Source organism: Mustela nigripes, chromosome 8 (assembly GCF_022355385.1).
Source record: "Mustela nigripes isolate SB6536 chromosome 8, MUSNIG.SB6536, whole genome shotgun sequence".
NCBI lineage: Eukaryota > Metazoa > Chordata > Mammalia > Carnivora > Mustelidae > Mustela > Mustela nigripes.
Genome location: NC_081564.1, coordinates 58,098,717 through 58,117,435, shown reverse-complemented (window position 1 = coordinate 58,117,435; position 18,719 = coordinate 58,098,717). Strand labels below are relative to the sequence as shown.

Genomic DNA, 18,719 nt, shown 5'->3' with positions numbered 1-18,719 from the left:
ATTATCAGATGGCATTGCCAGGGAACATTTGGGGGAAAAAAAGAGACTTAGTTCCTTGCATTCCTAAAATGAGTAATAAGCTCCAACCCTGCTGGGAAACAAAAATCTTCCTTCTTGGGTGACATACAGATTTTGAGGAAAGTAAAGAAAATCTATCTGAATCCACTGGTCCAATCTCTAGGCTTTCACCTGAGGCTCCACAAATTCTCTCTTCAACTCCCTGTTCAATGGGATATTGATGATTTTATCCCCAATTGTGTATGCCAATGAATGTAATCAATATTCTTCTAAAGAACACTGGCATGCATGTTAAAATAATAATAATAATAATAACAATAATAATAATATCAAAATATAAGCCACCTTTTCCTGGGTATTTGCAGGTTTAAGTTCTTTTTACTTGCAAGCGATGTTACTTTTCATATTCTTCCTTTCTTTCAGTATTCAGCAATAACTAACATCTAGCTTTAGCTGAAGTATTCTTGATTACATGATAAAATTACTTCTGTTCAATATTCCAGGATGCTAATTGCATCAAGAGCTGTGGGAAAAGCTCACAACTGGGAGCTGTACGAGTAGTAGAAAGCTCCAGAGAGCTTCATCTTCTTAGAAACATACATAAACAGGATGAGGCTGGAAAAGTCTGGCCATACAACATTTTAAAATGAAAACATTAAAAAAAATACAATTTGATTCACAAAATGTAGAGTTCTTATGTTTTAGCTGCAAAACCTGCAGAGCCGCTTCATGAGATGACTGTACCAGTCTTGAGTGCTTGCTGGCAGTGCTGCATTTGGAGGGCCGATATTTGTACACGCTTGTGGTTTACCTGGAGTCTAGTACTCAGCATTGCTCTTCTGATGGTCTGTTTAAACTGGACTAAACAGAGGGTTGTGCAAACTAAACAAAGAACCATGTATTTCCCTTCAGGGGGAAGGACAAGAGAAGCACAACATAGTTTCACAGGATAATAGAACTGGAACTGACCTTTGAGATCCATAGTCCCATTTTTTTCATCTTAATAGATAAGAAAATTGAGTTTCTAGGAGGTTAAAAGACTAAGTTTAGGGCTCTGAAACGTCTTACCTCCAGGCTATAATTGCTCATTCAAGCAAGATGTATAAATAGAAAACACAGAAAAAACTTTAAAATCAAGCACAGGTAATACACTTAAACAAGGACAAACTCCACAGAAATTTAGAGACGGAAAGATGAACTCTGCTGGTTAATCAGGGCAGACTTCATGGAAGAGGGGCCCTGACATGAACCACACATGATATGTGGGATTTCATTTGGGAGAAAAAAGGAGGAGGTCCCTTCCCAACCACCAGAACATGAAGCCTGCCCTTGAGTTTGCCATGAGCAATACTGTTGATGAAAACCCTTAATAACTACAGCTTACTTTTTTGCCTTGTGGCCTAGACAAAGAATAATAGAGGTTATCTTTCTGAGGTAAAGTCGATTGAGGCCCATAGGGAAAGGGAAACTATCCTTAATTTAGTCTACAATTAGGATTAGTTGAAGTACGATATTACTAAACAGTTAGTTGAATCCTTTAACCACACCCCATCTAACGATCCGGGATACCTCCATTTCATTACTGATAAGATCATTTCAGCAACCACAGGTTTCAAGTGACCCATCACTCTCTCCACTATGAGGTTGTATGCGTAACTTCAGCCCTCTCACTATATCTGGATTGTTTTTTTTCTTTTTCTTCTTCTTCCCTTTTTTTTTTGTTTTTTGTTTTTTGGTTCCTTTAGTTGCTCATGTCCTTCCTCCATGTATTCTCATTCTGTTACTTTACTGCCAAGTTTCTCAAAACTCACTCACTTTCCTAGACTTTTCCCTGTTTAGAAATTCCCACTTTGGATAAAACTCCCTTTCATTAAGGTGCCCCGTTCTATCAGTATATTTTCTAGCGGGATGAAAGCAAATAATGAATTTACTCACATGAAGTTGTTTATGTCTAAACGTGATTTGAAACCGAAAAACAGGAAACTGTCTTCAGAAAGCCAAGGTCTGGGAGCAACAGGATCTGTCTGTTATGAAGGGAAGGGAGACAGAGAGGGTAGTGTTTACCATTGAAGACTGAACAAAGGGAAAGAAAAGAAGCAATAGTTGGCTGTGCCCATCCCAGCACCATTCAAGAAAAAAAGAGCTTTACTCTAAGGATGCTGGCTATCTCAGCTCCTTAAGGCAGTCCTGGATTTGGTGAAGACAGTCTTGGCTATACTCACTCTTGTCAGTAAGAGGGTGAAGAGTTGAATTCAACTTTACTTCCCTGGTGATTACTTGAGCACAAACACAAGATTTGGTTTAGAATTTTGCTGGTTTACCTATAATGTGTGCACTAGCCATGTGATCTCTGCCTGTTTTAAATCCAATTGTATTATTATTTCTCACTGCGAATTACATAAATCTGCAGTCGGGTCCAGTAAAACAATCCCACAAACTTAGTGTATATACAAGTGACAGTATGTCTCTGTAGGTGATGCGACTACAATCAACTAACAGAAACTAGGTTTCAGCACCAACAAGGCTGAGAGTCCACCCCAGGTCCAGCGTGAATGCTGCAGAACAATAAGGCCAATCCTTGAGGCCTCTTGGACCAGACCTCATTGGCCTTTCCCAACAAAATTTCCATGTTTTATATCTTTGGTTGGGTTTGAGAACATATACTCTTTTCTCCAAGAAATAATGGTGACTTATTATTTGGAACCCTTGGAAATAAAATGTTTTCATTTATATTGATGATTTCCTAATAATGGACTTTTAGACATTGAGGGAGATTAGTGTGGTAAGATAAACTGATTGGGCCACTGCACCTGCTTTCCTGGGGCCTAGCTAAATCCTAGCACAGTCTTATGGGCAATACTTAAACAGGCAATACTTATTCTGTGTATAAAGTTATCCCTGGTGATCATTTCACCCTTCTATGTACATTTGGTTTGTGACTCCTCAAAATGTTACATTGAGTGTGTTAAGCCAGACATAGGGGATCCTTCTGCACTTAATGGGGTAAATATACAGTCTGTGCTCCTGCAACAACTAGATGCTTCTGTGCCTTGGGGTAGGAGTGAGGGGAAAGAATATTCTGATTGGAATCACAGCATGCGTATGTGCAAATCAACAGTTAAAGGCTACTCTGTAATTATGCTAAAATGACCCATGGTTAAACATTTCTCTTGTCCTTTTCCTGACCCCCAGGTAAAAAAGAAGTGGTTATTAAGTGGCATTGACCATCTATGTCTTCATCCATGAGGAAGCTCAGGCTATCACTGTTGCAAAATGGTATGCCCCTGCCCTGTCTGTGTCCAGATGGCTGGTTTAAAGCATCATGAAGTGAAATGGAAAAAAAAAAAAAAAAAAAAAAAGGAAAACATTAGCAGACAGAATTGTAGCTTGTTAGAGGAAAATTAGAAGATGCACCCTCTGATTCCTTTTGTGGCTCCCCACCCCCACCCCCAAGTGGTTTAGAATTAAAATGGGGACAAAAAACATCTCTAGATTTATTTGGCTCTGCCATATTAACCATAAAAAAGATCTAGCCTGTTCCAATCTTAACCCAGCAGTAAACTATAAATCCAACTTCCCCTCTCTGCTGGGGAAATAAAATCCAAATACAGTAGCATCCAAATAATTATCAAGAGTTGAGCTGTGCTGGCAGGGTGCAATGTACAAGATTCAATTTTAACTAGTGATTACAGACCGGCAACCTTCTAGCCCTGAATGTCAAACGGCCATGTCACTTTCTCCTGTCACGGAGTATGTCAGGACTCACCGCAGCCTGGTGACTTTTCATCAGAGGTAATGAATCTTGTACTCCTGAGATGGGAAATGTCACTGTGCCTCCCCGCACCCCCTCCCCCACCTCACCCCTCATTCCCTTCCTGCCACCTGTCCAGGTCCCAATAATTAGGAAAAGAATGTTGTGTGTGACATTGCTTCTCACATCCCCACTAGGGCCCTGCTACTGTCGATTTAAATTGTGTGGTCAGTACTCAACCCGCAACCATACGTGATGAAATGGCTACCTCAGTAGACAGTTTACAGGGCTGGAGTCTCGTGTATCAAATTCTCTTGTCCTTGAGCAATAAAATGGAAAAACAGTTAAGCTCTGACCTTACAGCCTGTATGGTTTGGGGCTCCAGTCCAACTCCTGATGACTTGCCTTTAAATCTTTCAAATTTGGGAGTTTTTTTGTTTCTGGCCTTTCTGCAGCTCACTGCCATGTGGGACATCCATGAGGGTGAAGTCTAGTAGGTCTGTCTGGGTGGTGACAAAGAAGGAGAGGACATAGTTTGTGATGTCATCTTTTAACTCCAGAGTTCAGTGTCCAACATAAAAAAAAAGTACTTTGTGCTTTTTTTGACCCAATGGAAACACAGATGACATACTTACACATGTAACCACTGGTTTTTCCTATTTCTTGAATTTCTTAAATTCATAGACTCTTAATAAATCCCAGGATCTTAGAAGTTTGGAAGAAGTGCATATGAATTGAATTAGAAAGAAATATTTCTATTAGTTATAAGAAAATTCCCCTTATCTATTATACATTTCATCATTTTAAAAAATGTTGAATACTTATTATATTTCACATAATATTGCTAGTTATTAAGAGATATCATAAAGCAATATATGGCATGATCCCTGCCTCAGTTAATATGAGCAATAAGACACATGAATGATAGGTATAAAATTGGGAAATATGTAGTAAGTGCAAGGAGAGAGTATTCCTAGTATGGAGAGCAATGCCCACAAGACATAAGTGAGTTAAAGTCATCTCATGATAGAAAAGACATAAAACCAAATATGGTCTGGAATCAACCAAGAAAAAGGCAGCAAGGTAAGAGTACATACAAACACAGGATCACATTGTTTTAAGTGCTAGGAACACTTCCATATCTGGTTGTAGTGACTAGGTATCCCATGGAACACAGCAGTAAATTGTAGCAGGAGGTCAGTTAATCCACTGTCAACCAATGTGAGTCAGACAGATGGGAAGGTAAAAATCAAGGCTAATTAATCATAGTGTCAAAGATGGTTCCAAAGGAGCTGTGGGCCACCTAGTTTCCCTTGCTAAGTAGGGATTTTGTCTTTCTTGAAAAGTTTGGGGCTCTTTTATGAGTCAAGATTCTCGGAGAAACACTTAAACCTTAAGGTACCAGCACTTGTTAGATAAAGTTTATTTCTAGATACAAGCCTTGCCTTCCTTTTTTTTTTTTTTTTTCCCTCACTTTCTCCATCCCTCCGTCCCTTCCTTCCTCTCTTCCATATTATGTTCCAGACGTTGAGCCAGGCAAAAGCAATGAAAAACTAAGCAAGGCTAACAGGCTTCTTTTCATAATGTAGCCTAAAGCCTGGTGGAGAAAATGGGCAAGTATCCAGGCAATTACAATCCAATATGAGAGGAAAATGAGAGAGGCTGCAACATGCTAATGGGGCCCTAATAGGGGCACCTGGTCCAGACATAGGAAGGTAACAGGAAGAGCTTTCCAGAGAAGGCCCAAAGGTAAACAGGAAGTCTTTATCATTGATGCTCTAGGGAGCCATGAACCTCTGGGTAGATTTCAAGCCCTTTGAGTGGAGTCTGAAATCTCCTTTATCAGCCACTAGAATGGATCTCCTCAATGGGGGTGGGGGCGGGGGGTGGAATGGAAAATTATGCTTACTGTTATCAGTGTCTTTATCCTGTTATTTAACATTTAGAGGATTTAGCATTTAGAGGAGTTCTTTAAGGACAGAAAGGGGCTGAAATTGAGGCATATATAATAGTCTGATCAAGGTTTTGTGTCGTGATATTACAAGGCATAAGCATACCTTTTGCTTCATCTTCTCTGTGCCATTACAGATTCATTACAATTAAAGATTGGGTAGTAAAGTCAGAAATTTTTCCAAACCATTTCCCCCAAGCATTACAGAATGTTGATTTTCTAGTATTTATTCTCCCCATATCTTGTTTTATATTTGTTTTTATTTTTGTTTTAAATACATTAAAAAATTGAGACTCTATCATAATGCAGCAGGCCATGATCAAATTACTGAGGGACCCAAGGATAAATAGAGACAAGAGTTTCTTTCCATTATGTAACTTGTGGTCTAGGAGGGGGGAAAGATGTAGACAAATAATCACAAAGCAATGTGATACCTATGATGATATGGGAAGACTGACCCTGTATACTAAGTGGAGAATTGTGGTTCAGCAAAAATTCACGGACCTTTAAAAAAATAGGCACAGGTCAGTATACCTGTTTTTGCTAAATAAGCTGTAAGCCTTCCAAAATAGAATTCTCCACTGATATTTAACAGACCATTTGTAGTTTCACACATAGGGTAGGTGCTACTATGAATCCTGTGATGATCCTGAAGTGTGCAGAAGTGAGGGAGGTGATAGGTGTGGCAAATGAAAAGAAGGTACAAGAGGGGCGCCTGGGTGGCTCAGTGGGTTAAGCCTCTGCCTTCGGCTCGGGTCATGATCTCAGGGTCCTGGGATCGAGTCCCGCATCGGGCTCTCTGCTCGGCGGGGAGCCTGCTTCCTCCTCTCTCTCTCTCTCTGCCTGCCTCTCTGCCTGCTTGTGATCTCTCTCTGTCAAATAAATAAGTAAAATCTTTTAATAAATAAATAAATAAGAAAAGAAAAAAAAAGAAGGTATAAGAATACTTCTTAACTAGACAGGAAGCATGGCAGGCTGATAGTTCAGGAGGCTTCTTATAAGTCAAACAGAATGAAATCGCAAATGTCCTCCTTTCATCACCAAGCCTTAGGCCCTGGTCAGGATGAATGAAATGCACTTCTTTGGGGGCAAACAGACTCCCTGCTCAGTGGAGCTAAGAAAACTGATGTCTCAGTGTTTGTACAAGCGGTCACCAAAGGGGTGTGTCAGGGACAAAAATGAGTGGTCATAGGGAAGTCAAACTTATTAAATGGCACATAAGAACATATAACAAGAGAAACTATTTTGTATGATGCTGTCATGGTGGATACATGTCATTATACATTTGTCAAAACCCACAGAATATACAGTGTAAAGAGTGAAACCTAATGGAGACTATGGACTTTAGTTAATAATAATCTATCAATACTGGCTCATCAATCCTAACAAATGTACCGCATTAATGCAAGATATTAATAATAGAGGAAATGGGGTGGGTTTTGAGGAAGTATCTGTGACCTCTCATACATTTCCCTCAATTTGTTGTAAACATTAAATTCCTCAAAAAGGGTATTTTTTAAAAATACTTGTTATACTGTATAGTAGTTAGTCATATAATCTTGGTCTTCTTATTAGTCTATAAGCTATGAGATGTTTGTATTTTTTAAATTTTCTATTTGGTAACTTAATTAAAAAAGTTGCATGAGGGGCGGCTGGTAGTTCAGTGGGTTAAGCCCCTGCCTTCAGCTCAGGTCATGATCTTGGGGTCCTGGGGTTGAGCCCCACATCAGGCTCTCTGCTCAGCCAGGGATCTGCTTACCTCCCACCGCCTGCCTCTCTGCCTACTTGTGATCTCTCTCTCTGGCAAATAAATAAATAAAATCTTTTTAAAAATGTTGCATGATATAAAGAAATCTAGGGTTTAGGAAATGCTTCTTTGTTATGAAATATAAAACTGAGATGTTTAGGAATCTTTAGCAGGCAAAAGAACAATGGCAGCAGTCTGAGTGGCAGTTCCAGGCAGAGATGACACACGGAACAGAGGTCTGGGTGCAAAAGCAGGTTCCTTTGACAATCTGAAAGTACCTCTACTCGTGGAAAGCCTTTGGGGAGCCTGAACCATGACCTTGGTCCATTTCTGTGGGAATATGTCCTGAGATAATGTCTTGAGATAATCTTTCAATACTCAATGTCCTGAGATAATCTTTCCTGGAATGTCTATTTAGCTACATTCACCCTGCTATCTTTGATTCCAGAAAAAATTAAAATTCCAATAATTGAAAAAAAAAAGCTCTTTTACTTGAAGCCAAAAAACAGCATCATGAATACCTTATTTAAATGCAAACTTCAGAAATTATATTTCAAATAGTCCTAAGAGGACTAATTAATAATTGTAAAGTGCTTTGAAGAAGGAAAGTGCTAAATTAACGTCAATATTTATTTATTAATAATCAGAGGAGGTGATGCTGCCATCTTGAAGTTGCCTCTTTTACAATCAAGTACCGACTACTACCATGATTTCACCCTCTTAATTGCCTTCTCCAGCCACTATTGCCATGTGGGAATTCCAGACTTCATGCTTGTGTTTAGTATCTTATTTAAAAATACTGCCAGTGCTATATACATGACTGGAAAGAATTTCTACACTTTGTGTGCAGTGAAGCTATTCATTAAAATCAAAATTCAGGCATCAGATAAAAAGAACCTATACTTAATAGTTAACACTAAGCACAGTATCCATAGAGTAGGAGCTCAGTAACAAAGTTCTGAATGAATAAATGAATGAAAAACAAATTAAACCAGCTTCTTTTTATATAAAGTGTAAATGTTGCCTTTAGCCTCCACATCATATCTATTTGTATCACTTGGGAACCTACTTCACATATTAACTGGAACTCAAAAATATGCTTCTTTATTTCTTGAATGCTTGGTTGCAATCTTCACTACCATATATCCATATATATATTTTAGCAGTCCATATGCACGGTGTGTTACTTCCAAGTATGTTTGAAGGTATGCCAGTGGAAAGAGAAGTTTAAAAAAAAAAAAACTCAACAAATAATTAAAATACTTAAAATGCCCAAATAGCTGGCTGGCATCACTGAAATCAAACCTCAAGAGGGCTTCCTGGTTTTCTAATTTTAAAGTTAGCTATTTTGCATGGTCCACAGTGAATAGTGTTGTAAGAACTGTTGACACAGCCTGGAGTTCATGGCTCAGTTTCTACCTTACAATTTCCCACTAGCTATAAACCAGAAACAGGACTCTGGTGTGAGAGGTACCCATCTGGAGCAATGCTGGTTACTAGAAAGAAATCACAACCCTTTCTTAGGAGTAGCAAGTATCTTTAGTCAACTAGACACAGGGACAAGAAGAAGGGAGCTGGCAAAAGAACAGTAGATAGTAAAAATTCACTTACAGTTTCAAGTAGTGGTCTTCAAAGCAAAGGCTCAGATGCATAGAGAAGGGAAAAGATTATGAGGGGACTATGTGGACCAGGAGAGAAATACTAGTGCGAATACGGCATATCAAGTCCTCTCTGATTTGGAAGGCTGAGTCTCTTGGCCAATTTTTCAACTAAATAATCATACTTTATTTATTTTACCTTTAAAAAAAAAAAAAGCTTTATTTATTTATTTAAGGGGGTTGCAGAGGGAGAGAATCTTAAGCAGACTCCCCACTGAGCATGGAGCTTTCATAGGGCTCCATATCCATGACCCTGAGATCATGACCCTAACTGAAATCAAGCATCAGACACAACCGATTGAGCCACTCAATTTCCCCCTAAATAAATGTATTTTAAACACCCTGCACCCAAAGCCTAAATTAGGCTTTATGGCAGATACATTTATATGGCACTTTGAAGATTCAAAATTCTGGTTATTCTTTTCTTTCCTTTTTTTTTTTTAATTTTATTTATTTATTTGAGAGAGAGAGAGCATGAGAGAGCAGAAGGTCCGGAGGGAGAAGCAGACTCCCCATGGAGCTGGGAGCCTGATGTGGGACTCAATACTGGTACTCTAGGATCACGACTAGAGCTAAAGGCAACTGCCCTACCAACTGAGCCACCCAGGCACCCCCAAATTCTGGTTATTCTTAAGCAAACTCCACAAAGAATACTTAGGCTGAAACACTCAGCAAATGAGTGGCAACTCAACCACTTGTTGAGCCTTGCCACCTCCATGGGGCTTTGCTCCGATTTCTACCACATACTCAATTATTTCCACACAATTAAAAATATATATATATTAAATATTTATATATAATATATAATATTTACATATAATACATTATATATAAAATAAGTATATATTTATATATTAAATAAATACATAAATATATGTATTACATGTTTAGCTATAAAACTTTCACACATAAGAGGGAAAAAAGTAGCTAAAAGCTTTAAAGGTAGTTATATAGACAGAGCACATGCCCCTTGATAGAAAACAGATTCTGAAGGATGCAAGAAACCTGTATAGTCATTTTCACTTGGGCAATTTAGAGAGTTTGCCAAGAGCTAAGTATGGCTCCTTTGTGACCAACAGTATTTTGTGGCCAGAGATACCATTCGTTTATTACTATGTGACAGGTAAATGCAAATTCCATGTGTTGAGAACACAACTGAAATGAGATAAACATTTATTTTTTTTATATTTGTAAATTTTATCTCATATACCAGATAACTAGTTGCTTAAATAAGGGGGCAGTTCTTGAATAATACTTGTGCACATTGCCAGATATACACTCAGAATTGACTATGCTTGACTGATCAATATAAAGCCAACAGAAAACAATACAAGGCAGTCTACAGCTGAATTCTGACATACGTGCAACAGATGCATGGGAAGCCAGAAGGAGAATTTCAAATTTTACTATTTTGAAGGATCTAAATGCCCCAATATTTAGTACAGAATTATGGAATGAATTTTATTTATATAAAACAAGTTAAGCCCTAAGGCCAACTCAAATAATTGTACACAATGAAAACAATACTATTAAGCTTATCTTCCTGTCTTTACCTACTCTGTTATGTTTGGTGCAACTTCCCTAACCAGCTGGGTGGTTTCAATGGCTACCTTCCCACTCCTTCAAATATTCATTGCAAATATCCTTTGGGAAATGCTTGGCATCTCTTCACTGTCTACCACTTCTACTTCAATTTCCTTGCTTTTCTTTGGTTTCCCACACATTCATCCTGTTGATTAAAAAGTGAATTCCTCTAAAATAAGCATTTAAATAATTCATTTCTTTTTGGTTTGGTGTCTCCCTTTGAGGGCGTTTCAGATACACTCTTCCTCCACATAGTCACAAGCTATATGCTATGGTCACCCAGCAGGGCCATGCCTCGGGGAACACATCTCTGGGGTAACAAGGGGCAGCTGAAGAGGATGGGAGAAGCTACCTCAAAATGTCATCTAAGAAATTACCTGTAAATGATAAACTTTATTTTAAATTTTAAAATTTAAAATAAATTTAAATTTTCTCAACTACTACTGAGAAATTATTTTGAAATAAAATTATAAGAGAGTCTCTGGAATCTTATTTTTGAGGAAAACACTATTCTAGTTTGAGGTGAATTTTTTACCTTAATAGCCACCTCCTTTTGCTCTACATTTTTTGCTCTTCTTCTTCAACTCATTATTACCACACTTGTGTTTCCTACTAAATAAGATCTTTCACCTATATTCTGATATCCATTTTGCAATTTTGTAGCGAGAATGTTTCCTTCCAGAGGGAAATCAGCTACATTGAACTGCTGGATATTTTACTTCTCACATCTTTTATGTAGTCTCACTCATATCCCCTTTTTTAAATTCCTAAAGCACTCCTGGTCATTCTTACATTGTCTTTTTAAAGATATGTGTCCCAGTAAATACTGTGGATTTTCCAAGAAAGTAAACGCCAATCTTGGAAAACTTTCTTGAGGACAGGAACTATGTTGTATGCTTTCATATCTTCTGCCATTACTGGCACAGAACTAGGTATATTAGAGATCATCAGATTTTATTTGATATTTGATTGACAGATTTATTGACTGGCTGAATCTTTATGGTGGAGACAAATGTAGCAGAGACAAATGTTCTTTCAATTTGTTATTGTTGTGTGCTTGGTAGATAGACAGTCTAAACATACTTATAATAGAATTCTGAGAGAAATACTTCTAAGGAAAAAAGTTCTGAGGGAATGACTTCTAAGGAATAATACTGGATACTATGTAACTTATAATTACAATGAAAACAGTTTCTATCATATTATATAACTTCATATAGGTTAATATAAATTTGTGTTTTTCTCTTACCTTAATAATAAAAGAATTTTAAAAAACCCTTTCATTGCAAAGACACAGGAAGATTGTACAGTCTCCTATACACACACCTTTGGACACAGACATACACACACATCTCTCTATATCAAATAGATACAAGAAACACTAAGCATCTTTGTTGGGTCTCTGACAGCTAAATTAGATTAATTTAAGTTAAGTTAAATCAAATACCTTGCTTTGTATATTTAAGTTGCCATTCAAATAGTACAGATTTTTCTGCTTGTCATTTAGAATGAATTCAGTACCACAAGTTTTCCATTGAATGAACAGAGCTAACTGAGGGCATCCAAGAAGAAACCTTCATAGATAATTGGCTCGCTCGGGGAGCTAGTGTAGCGGAACATGATTCCAGATTGAATCAAATTCTGGAGCTCTCCTGAAGAGAAAGACTAAAGAATGGGGGGAAAACAAGGCTATATGCCAATTAAAAAATGATTTGTACTTTCATTTTTATCAATATGTATTTCTTCACCTGTAATATAAATGTTTTTATGAAAATATTTAAGAAAACTTGGTTTCTATTTTTTATATATTATGGAGTAAAAGCAAATTTCTGTTAACTGAACGAATGATGAGCACACAAATTAATCAGGATTCTATTTTCCCATTTTTTTTTTAATTTTGGGAAAAAAGTTAGTTTAATGGAGATTTGGTAGAATTGTCGCCATTACATTCATTAGGCACATGGATGTTCTACAAGGAAATTTACCTCTAAAATGAAATTTAACACATCACTGACAACATCAGAGACTAAAATGGGCTTTTGGTCCAAACAAATATTACCTTAATGTGAAAATCTGAAATAAAATTAAATTTACTAAATAAATTTTATTTCATATTTGTGAACATAACCCTAAGATTAAAATTAGTCCTGTATAATTTACCGCAGCTAACTCTCTATTGTCTGTCCATCTATCTACCTACCGACCTACCCAACCATCCTTTATTTTTCATCATAATTATAATAATAATTATATAATAATTATAATAATCATCATAATTTATTCACATTTATAACAACTTACTGTTTTACCATTCATATTTATGTATTCTTAAAATATATTTTGGTGTCTATTGTCTGTCTAAAGTTATATAATGTCATGTCTAAAGAGAGAAAGACATATCAATACAAAGATACCTGAATACTCTGTGAATACAAAGATATTTGTCATCATTTGTGTTCCTGGTCTGTATCATATATGGTCTACATCGAACTCATAAAAACTGTATTTCTGTTTTATAATCCTGAGGCTAGATACCTGTGTGGTCAACTCACAAGGGCCCTTTTCTTTTTCATCACTCCATCAAATGTGTGATGTCAGATCCTTGTTCTTCTGAGGGCACTGCTTTATTTATCACTGAATTTTCTATAACATTAGCAGAATGAATTATATGTAACATGTGCCTATTGTATCTTTGACAAGAAGGAGGAGGAGACAGAAGTTTCAACCTGAAACATTCTTTTCTATTTTTCCTATAGGCATACTAATGCTACTAATATAGTATAGCCTGAATATCAGATGTTACTCTCTGTTTTATCTAAGAATGGGATGTTACCTTTCTCTGAACTGAACATTTAGTTTTACTGTTTTAGACCAAACAATAGATACAGTAAGGCCTCCACCAGATTGCAAAGGCCTATTCACTGCTGACTTTGCAAGTGCCACCCCTAAAAGTTGTGCAGTGCTCAGGCTGACAGCCCTGGCTGCAGTGTCTTCCCTTTCCTCACAATTCAAAGACCAAGCAGATTCCAGTTGACCTAATCACTGTTATGGGCATTGCAAACTATGTTGCATGCTATTACAGGAAGATATTTCTTTCTCTCACTCTGTGCAGTTGGAAGCCAGAATTTAACAAACTCTTAGAACACTGAAGATGATGACAATGAAAAAACAACAACAACAACAAAACAAACAACAAAAAACCCACAGCTCTGTTGAGTAGAATAACTAAGCCATTCTCAGTAATAACATGAGTGACTTTAACCACCGAATGACCTCTCCTTTGGCAAAATGGCTAAATGGGAGACTTTACTGTAAATGAAATACAGTGTAGGTGTATAAACAAACAAAATGTTTTAAAAGGTATAGTTATCTAAAGAGACACCCAGTGCTGAACTAAAAGATCAGTGGTGATTCATGTTTTTTGTTACTTTTGAAAGAGGACGGGAAGGATAAAAAAAAAAAAAAAAAACTTCAAGTTCTTCTGTAAGAAATTCAATGGAAATATTTGGAATTGTAATTAGGCAAGACAACTTGCCAGATGGCATAATTTAATATGTTTATTAAGGAAGTATTCACATTTTATAGGCAAAAAACAGTGATTAACAGAAACTTTTGGCCACACTGAACTCACTTTAAATAAATGGAAACTATGCCCTGCCATGGCCAGGATAGAACCGGCTGGCAAGATGTCTTTATTTCTCATCCTAACATGGGCTCCCCAGTTGCCTTGATTTTGTGGGTCCAAAGGCTAGGATGGAAAAAACAAACAAACAATTAAACCACAACAATAAATACACTGTACCCTTTCAGTTCTAAGCAACTGATACTGCCACTTACAAAATATTGTCATTTCTTTCTTCTTTCCCATCACTCTATGAAATGTGTACATATCTCTCTCCTGCCATACAACGAGTTTCCTTGAGGGTAATCGCTTAGTCACTATCAAATTTTCCATAATTTTTACTATAATGCATTGCATAGTTTATGTCTATTGGATCTTTGATAAGCACATAAATCATTCATGTTCGGTTTTTAATGGAAAAAATACAGGCTGAGACTCAGATTTTAATTTCATATATTTTATAAAGTATCATTGTACCCAAAAGTATAGCTGAAAACTCTAGGCTTTAACTCTGATAAACACGTAGGCCACTTTCAGTTGATTTTTTCCAATCTATTTCTCCCTGCTCCAGTATTCTCCAGCACTTCACACACCTTGCACTGCAAGTATTTTAGCTCTGACCAACAGTTTTTCTAGGCAGATGCAATCTAGTATTTGACTCCAGCTTGATGCCCAGCATAGACTTCAATTGGAGAAACCTGTTTTGCTTTTTCTTCTCCCCATCTACTCTGGACCATAACCATCAGTCCACTCTTTCAAACAAACAAACAAACAAACAAACAAGAAACACACTAAGAAATATGGAGTCAGAAGAGGTTTGGACACGTGATTGAGAATAAGACAGACAGAGTTAGGATAAATGAGAATAAGATTCAAATTAGTTATCAGGCAGGAGCATGCTGAGGCATATACAGACACCAGACTACAGCTTGGAAGTTTAGGGAGGATAAAAGCAGGGTGAGTTAATAAAAGCAGGTGGACAGAAGGGAGGTTTGAATGGATTATGAAAACCATGCTGCTCTTGACACTGGACATTTGGAATAGGCACGATTTTATAAACCCAACATTGGATGGATGTAAGTACCAATAAACCACCCAAGAGCACTTGTGAAAATATTTTTCAGAAGTACCAGATGTATTCTTACAAAAACTGAAGAAAATGACTTGGGGGATAATTATAGATGCAGGAAACTACAAGAATAAAACCAAATTCATGATTCCTTGAGATACAACATTTTCTAAGATGCAGAGAACCTACTAAAATGTTTTTAGCTTTTCTGATAATTACTACTTTTATTATTTTTTAGTCTCTTTCTAATAAAGTCACTGTAACTGGGTACACTCAAAAAACAGAACTGCTAGTTTAATAATGGAATTTTATATTGGTCATATCCAACTTTTTCCTAGACTCAGTTAAAAAAATAAATGAATACAAAGATATGGCAAGATAAAGGGATATTGACTCAAATCCTGAGTTTTATCTACCTTCTATTTTCCTATAATGTTTTTTTCAAGCAGCTTAAGAACCATGAAAAGATGTCAATGTGCCTTGTATCCAGGAAACAATAAAAATATCCACCTGTGTTCGAGCTATCCAAACTAATCACATATGGCCCTCAATGAGTACATACTGGATGGCACTGCAGAAGCACAAAGTGCAATGCAGTCCTTGGTTTTCTGCAAGTGCACAGGGTGATCTCTGATTTGATATGGTGATCAAGTGCCTGCATTTGCCTCTACTTCTTATTAAAATAAGTGAGAAAAAAACAGAATTAAACCTATAAAGCCTAATAGGAAAGAGAATGGAAGAAGAGCCATCATTCAACATAAGATGTCAAAGCATTTCTGGGAGATGAAAAATAGATAAGAACAAGGAAGACTGAGGAATCAGCAGCCCAAAATTAACATAGGAAAGAACGAAAAGGAAAGAGGGAGCTAATTTTCCAGGCAGCATCCCCAAAACTTTTGAAATAAAATTAAAAGAATAGAGGGTAGGATTATGAAAGTGAGCCAAAACTCATAGAGAGATATAGAAAGTCTGACCAAAATTCTGTTTCTAGAACAAGAAGCCAATCACTTCCCTACTCTTCTCTCCCACATTTCCATCTGAATATAACAACAGTACAAGAAAACTCCCAGGGTTTCATGGAAAAAGAAAACAAAGGAAATAATAATTACCATAACAAAGACAATGACCCCCTACTTTAAGAAGTATAATGAATTTAGTGGGGAGAATTGGGACTACTAGCTGGGTGCTAGTACCATGGAATAAATTTCTTCCCATTTAAGTAATCCCTTATCAAAAGCCAGGCTTCTCCGTGATTTATGTGCAGACCTGGCCAGGTCAGCCTCCTGACTAAGGAAAAATCTTGTAAGGAAAACAACCCTGCAAATATAGCAGCAGAGAATATCCAGTCTACTCCCTGGAAAAGCCAACTCAGTATTTCCTGTTTTAAAAATGCACAAATAACTTATAATCACTCACGCATATAAAGAAAATTAGCAGCATTAAAATGGCAAAATAAACAAAACAATCCCAGTGGAAACAGAAATAACTCATTGAAGAGAAGAAACTTGAAAAAACCTAATTAGTATTCTCAGAGAGATTTGAAAGATTGTACCAAAAAACAAAAACAAAACACAATAACACAATAAGATAAAGTCAAAGAACTCTATGTAAGTATAGAGCAAAAAGGACAAAGAGACAGATAATATGTGATAAAATATAAAAGGTATAAGAAGATAACCAGTGATACCAGACATCCAACAAATATGAGCTCTAGAAGGAGAAAAGAGAAGAGGAAAGGGAAGAAATAAGCAAAAAAAACACAGGAAAATTTGCACAACATAAATCTATCTAATGGGTACCCTGCTTATGTACAAGAATGGGTGAAAGAAAAATATCCTACTCTAAACATAACATTAGGAAATATGAGAACATAAAAAGAAAAAAAAAGACAAAATAAAATATACATCTCAAATTTTGCTAGTTGCTGTGGCAGAGGACTGATAGCTGTACAGTTAGATGTCCAGATCTGAGAACGACTCCCTCCCTTCCCTGCTGCTCAGTTAACTGGCCAAAGCTAGTCCCTTGGCTTCACCAGCCATAAGGGGTACAAAGTTCAATAATTCCTTGTGCAAAGAAGGCAGAGAGGTGGAAAAATTATTTGTGAACAGCATCAATGTCTGCAATAATTGCTTCTATAAACCTTTATGAATATTTTGCATATGAAATTATTTTAGTATAATGAGGGTGAAAATTGAGATGTGCAGAAACATAATAATTTATAGAGGTCAAAAGATAAGAAAGGTTGAATAGGAGATATTTTATATTTCTTATTGTGGTAAAATATACATGAGAAAATTTATCATTTTGAGAATGAATTTTTAAATATATACTGTTCGGTGGTATTAAGTATATTTACACTGTTGCATAGACATCATCATCATTCATCTCCAGAACTTTTTCATCTTCTCAAACTAAAACGCCATACCCATTAAACAACAATTCCTATTGTCCCCACTTCCCAGCCCCTGGGAACCACCATTCTACTTTCTGTCTCTATGATTTTGTTAGTACAGTTATCTCATATAAGCAGAATCATAGAATATTTGTCCTTTTGTCTCTGGCTTATTTCACTTAGCCTAATGTTTTCAAGGGTCTTCCTTTGAAGTACAATATTTTTTAAGGCTAAACAATATTCCATAAAAATGGGCAATGCTTCATTAATTTGCATGTCATCCTTGAGCAGGGGCCATGCTAATTTCTATCATTCCAATTTTAGCATATGTGCTGCTGAAGCAAGTACTAAAGATTTAACCAACTGGAAAACTAAAATATGAACTAAGAGTTGAGTAAAGGAAGGGAAATTGAGGTCATATAAATGAACTAAATCTTCATCTTCAATAGACAGGAAATGATAATGCCTATGTTTCAAAAATCAAGAAAAAGTCATACCAACACGTTGCTTATAGCTATAGATGTAACCTCCACAAGAAGAAAATTTGTTAAAACTACTGAGAATAAGGATTAGGTAATGGGAGAGGTAGAACGAGGGGGAGGTGTTATTTTAAGCATCACTGCATTACTATTGTTTGTTGACTTTAATACTTTACCTATAATAATCTAATGATAAAAAGTACCTCCTAAGACAGGACTGCTTAATGACCAGAACTGTAACCCAGAACTCCTGACATTAACAGTATCTACTTTTCAATGCAGTATGTTACCTCTCCCAACAAACTTTCTTGAAGACCCTATTGCTAGGGACATCATTAAGTCACACGGGAAGGTATAGCAATGGCCTAACTCCAAAGGCCTTCTTTTCTCCTTATTTCCATGTTTTAATTCTCATATTACTGATATTATTCTATTTTACATAATGTCT

General features: G+C 36.6%; 1 non-coding gene across 1 annotated transcript; it reads right to left on the bottom strand.

Moving 5' to 3' along the window:
* Positions 1–18,038: 18,038 nt before the first annotated feature.
* Positions 18,039–18,140, bottom strand: LOC132024020 (U6 spliceosomal RNA). Its single transcript, XR_009406140.1, has one exon. It is a non-coding gene; the product is annotated as a U6 spliceosomal RNA (small nuclear RNA).
* Between the last annotated feature and the right edge of the window lie 579 nt (positions 18,141–18,719).